This window comes from Chiloscyllium punctatum, chromosome 27 (genome assembly GCF_047496795.1).
Source record: "Chiloscyllium punctatum isolate Juve2018m chromosome 27, sChiPun1.3, whole genome shotgun sequence".
Lineage (NCBI taxonomy): Eukaryota > Metazoa > Chordata > Chondrichthyes > Orectolobiformes > Hemiscylliidae > Chiloscyllium > Chiloscyllium punctatum.
Genome location: NC_092765.1, coordinates 25,853,589 through 25,859,239, shown reverse-complemented (window position 1 = coordinate 25,859,239; position 5,651 = coordinate 25,853,589).

Here is a 5,651-nt window from a genome sequence, read left to right as displayed (position 1 = left end):
GGCTTGAGATGGAGAATCCTTTATGGTAACCTCTACTATGTCAACTCTACCATGTAGCAGAAACCAAAATGATCCACTTTTTCAATGTGCAACTGAGGTGTGACCTGAGATAATGAACCTCTTCCAGGTTGTACATGAAGAATTAACACAACTGTTAACAAACCCACCGCCCTGTGGCTGAACACTTTAACTCCCTCTCCCAGTTTGCCAAGGACAAACAAGTCCTGGGCCTCCTGCACCGCCAAACTCTAGCCACATGATGCCTACAGGAAGAACGCCTCATCTTCTGCCTTGAAACCCTCCAACCACATGGGATCAATGTGGATTTCACCAGTTTCCCCATTTCCCCTCCCCCCCAACCTTATCCCAGATCCAACCAACTCAGCATCGTCCTCTTGAACTGTCCTACCTGTCCATCTTCCTTCCCATCTATCCTCTCCACCCTTTTCTCTGACCTATCACTTTCACCCCCACGTTTATCTACCTATCGCACTCTCGGCTGTCTTCCCCCCAGCCCTAACTCCCTCCCATTTATCTCTCGGCCCGCTTGGGCCACCCCCTCATTCCTGATGAAGAGCTTGTGCTTGAAACGTTGACTCTCCTGCTCTTTGGATGCTGCCTGACCAGCTGTGCTTTTCCAGCACCACACTCCTAAACACTTAACACAAGTATGATACCAGTGTCCCCAACACCAATACTCCACATACCAACTATCTGATCATCTCTCTGTCACTGAGCTCTTCACCACATTATAAAAACAAAAGCAAACATAAAACTTACAGTTTAATACAAATTTATACACTTCTCATCCTAGCTGATGATTAAACTGGGCATATCAGATTCCAGTGAGACCTGGCTTGATAAACCATAAGTTCTATTTTTCCACTTTGTTTACCATGGAGTTTAGTCATTGAATAAAGCTACATAAGGCTGCCAATGTACTTTTAATATTATAACATAAAAGTTGGTTATGCATAAGAAAAATAATAACTATATTACATTATTCAAGAATCATTGGAATAAATTCATTACAAATATCAGAAAGAAAGCTTTATCCCCTCTTCCCCAGGAATAAACTTACAGAATCTAATCAATCTTGTTCCCTTCACGTACCATGTAATACATCCCCATTGTCCATTTTTCTGCTGTTTTAAATCTATCTAAACCAAAGGATATAGAGTCATTAGAGCACAGAAGGATACCATTTGACTGATCGATCCTCTCTGTGAAATCTCCTGTCAGCCTTACTCTCCAACTCTATCCCTATAGCTCTTATAGCACCTGTCCAATTTCCTTTAGAAATTATTAATCATTTCCACTTCCAGCAGCCTCTCTGCAGTAAATACCAGGTCATTACCTGGCTGTATTAAAATGTTCTTCCTAATGTTGCCCAGTATCTCTTTCCCCAAGCCATAAATCTGTGCTTCTCGGAGCTCATGCAATCATCTATTGCTTTTCTTTGTCCATCTTGTCTGATCCTTTCATAGCCTTCCACATCTCAATCAAATCTTCCTCATTGTCTTTTGCCAAGATTTTGTTTTATTAATTTGTGAGGCATACCATAATGCATTCAAGGATAATGTTTCTTTATCCACCTTATGATCATATTTGGAGACTGTTTTTCATTGCACACTAGAGTCTGATGTGTATTTTATGACTATCCAGTGGTGTTTGAATGAAGTCATCCAACCATGATACAGTGTTTTAGTATAAAGCTCCTCGGTAATTAGATGGAGTAATCTATTTTCAGTGAACTGGTCAAAATTTTCACTAATTGAGGTATCAAGCAATTACATACGGCCAAGTTTTTGTATCATGCAGACTGATTCCTTCTACTTTTTCAGTGAAAATGAAATCCTTCATACAGTTGCACAATGCTTCTCTGTTCTAAAGGCTCAACCACAGCAGCACCTGCACAGGACTTCCTGATGGAGTCGATGATAAATTATCACATCGAGGATTTGTTTGAATTTGCATGCTAGGCACATAAGCTGTCTTATCTTCACCAGTTCTGGTTGTGTATGTTAGCTGATATATTCCACACGCAGAGGTCCATCACTTTGTTTATGCTGCCCAAAATAAACTACTGAGAAGTATGCACCTTTAGAATATCTGTACGACTGCTATGAATACATATGATATACAAATGCATATCATTACATAAACAAATTGAGCACCCAAAATAAGTTGAGAAGAAATCTACACTTTTAGAAATTCCATTTGCTTAGTATGGATATATCTTTATACCCTCCATGTGGGGATTTCTCACCACCGTATCGACACTTATCCCAGTCACAAGGGCTTCAGTGCAAGCCGACAGAGCCATAGCCCAGGGTTAGTGTTGGAATTAAAATGGTCAAACCTGCATAGGTTCCTAATATAGAATATGAGTAAATTTTGAACTGCTTGTCAAACTTGGAACCTCACAAACTCCTGGAGTTATCTGGAATCCAGTGAGAAAACTCCTGGCCTCTATTGACAGGTTTAATTCCAGGTTCTTCTAATGAGCAAATCAATCATTGTTAGTGCATTGGAGCACTAAGAAGCAGCCTGTTTCAGTTTTTGGACACCACAGTTACAACATAGCATTCATTTAGTTTTGAACATTGCTTCTTGGAACCAGTTTGACTCCAATGTGACCACATTTACGTTGCACTGAAAGAAGATTGTTCCTCATTGGATCTTGCTGATTAGATGGGATGAAAAATGCTTGAGGCTTAGAAATTATTTTGTGCAATGGATATTTATGACTTTGTTTAGTAGATTAATAGATCATTCATACTTTTGCTGATGATAAAGGCAACAATCTAATGCATAAATCAAGAAGGTAATCAGATTACTGTCTCATCGATTTCTTTAAAGTTATAGCCGAGGATGTTGTGCTACTGCTAACCCAATAGGGTTTCTACAATAATAGAAACTGGATTTCTCAATAATAGAAATTGGATTCCTTTGGGTAGCTGAAAGTGTGGCTCAGATTTTCACCACAATGGAGAGCCTCTCCATTAAAAATGATAGATGATGTCAGAAATCCTGTCTCCCTTCTCATTTCATCAGGCTGATGGATGTGGGGATTTACACTAAAATCCATCCATGCATAGTCCATGGAAGCTGCTAGCCATTGAAATGATCAGCCTCCTCTTTTCAAATCCGACTTTGGAATCACTGCAGTCTTGAACCCAGATCTGAAGATTAGATCAGGTATGAGCAGGTCTGTTGTAAGCGCATTTATTTTGGAATGTCAGAGTACCCATTTGAAAAGCTAAATCATACCTTTGGATATGATCTCAGGACACCTCAAGGATGGTCATCAGGTACTGTCTTGTGGCAAGGTGAGGGTTTTCAGATACACCTGGAGGGTGGGGCAAGTTGGATACCTTTCAGTGGAGTCTCAGGCGTGCTTTGGGATTTTTAATGGCAGAGAAACGTTTAACTCCGGACCCACATTCAGCAATGTGGTTGACTCTCAACTGTCCTCTGGGCAATTATGGATGGAAAATGAATGTTGTTCCTAGTCAGTGATGCCCACATCCTGTGAATGTGCATATATATATTAATGTGCATACATAAACCCCTTGGAATGGTCAAACATGTCAAGTGTCAATGGTGTCCAAATGCATTTTTCTGTATGAGGGTGCTTTTGTCAATACAGTGTAGTCTCTAATGTAGAGTTTTATATAATAGAAGTTGTTTTTCTACTGCGTGGGTGGTTTTTGTGAGTTGGCATGGAAGGTGAAGGAGAAAGGGTGGTAGATGGAATTAGACACTAAATTAGAATGGGATGGAATGAGATATGGGTGAAGGGGTATAGAATGGTATATCGGGTATGATGGGACATGGGGGTTGGCTACAGAGCATTGGATAGTATGTAGAAGCATAGATGAGATAAGGATAGATGGAGGTGTGAGAAGTGTGGGCTGGAGGAGAAAATAATATTTTATTCTTTTAGTATTTTTTGGAGACAGCACTGGAGCCCCATGGCGGGCTTTCCATCCAGCCCACTTTGAGAGCTGGCAGCCTTCTCAGATCTTCCTGAGTTACCCGGTGTGACTTTCAATCCGGCGCACCTCTTTCTCGACCCAAAAATGGGGAGTGCAGGCAGCCATTCCCACCTGTATCTGGGAATGAAAATCAGGGCCTTTCATGCTCAGGTTACAACAGTTTTCTCTCAACTGCAGAGAAATATCTGAAGGCTGCCACTCATACGTCAAGACTCATAACTTCAATACCAATTGGGAAAAAGAAGAATCACTAGACCTACAATGAGGTATGCATTAAGGCAGACAATTATCTCGCAGAAGTTTAACATTTGAAAAATGGGATCTTAACATCTAAGTTTTAAAAATGTATGCATTGCAATGATGTTGAAAGTGAACCCGCACAATATTGATGCTGATTTGCCAGTGCATGACATGAGTGATACTAATTATCACATTCATGAGAGATTGTCAGCCAAAATGAATTGCTTAGGGATAAATAATGCAATAACCAGGAATATGTGAACTGTATTTTTTTTAATGAAGAAGACATGCAATCATGTTTCCCACCTATGATGCCATTTGAAAGTATCTCACAAAATAAATACTCATGGTGTTGTTGCCAGTGAGCACTGAAGGGGCCCTAAAGGCTACCCTGTCATTACGCTAATATCTTGCAAAGTTTTCTCTTTTCCTTGTTGGGTCAGAACCAACTATTGGCATTTTGATTCGAATGACTTCTGCTGCTCTGCACTGTTCCTTTTATTTCATCATCCTTCTTCCCCTCCAACTTGATGAGCTTAGTTTCCAAAGCACTGAAATAGGACCATATCTCATGCAAAGATTTACAACAAAGACTCATGCAATATGTCCAGTGTCCAGTATCAGAAAGGATTGTTTAAAAATTATGGAATAAAAGTGAAAACACACAAGTAATTTAAATCATTTGAGTTATAGCTGAATAAAGTCTCATTTTGTCAAAGCTTTTTGGCTTAAATCTTCAGGCCAATTTGTAGGGAAAGGCAGCATTTATACTGTACAGGAGGAGAGTGTTCATTGGTTGATAATCAGACCCTGATTGATAAAGGAGTTGTCATGGAGGATGCTGCAGTTAATGTTCACTGACAGTTAACTGCCATTTTAAACAAAAAACATTTTTCTTCATATTCATTCTGTTTGCATTTAACAGAACCCTCTATATTAATACATGTACCTTCCAGTCAGGTTTGCAGACAAGAAGTAACAGGTGTACACATTGCGCCTGTTTCAACTCAATAAAATAGTTGGCAGCTGTAGTGATTGTAATTAGGTCAGCCAGGTTGACCTCATAGAATATGAATTCCCTAACTGGGTCTGTTAATCTGGTTCAATTAGGAGCCCTGGCTGACAGACATCAAAAGGAGTGTCAGATACCCTGTTCAGAGAGGGAGTTGGATCAGTGTCAAGAGCTCTTTACGTGTATATAAAGAGTGACTTCATGATGGGATAATGGCCTCTATGGAATCATTTCAACAGCCACTCTCTGGTTCATTCCTCAGAGCAATGCCTTAACCAGTCAGAGTCTTGGATTAAAATGTAATCAAGTTTGGCTGTTAACTGTCAGCTAGCATTAACTGATGCATTCTCCATGGCAACACCTCTACTAATTAGAGTCCTCTTGCCAACAAACCAGCC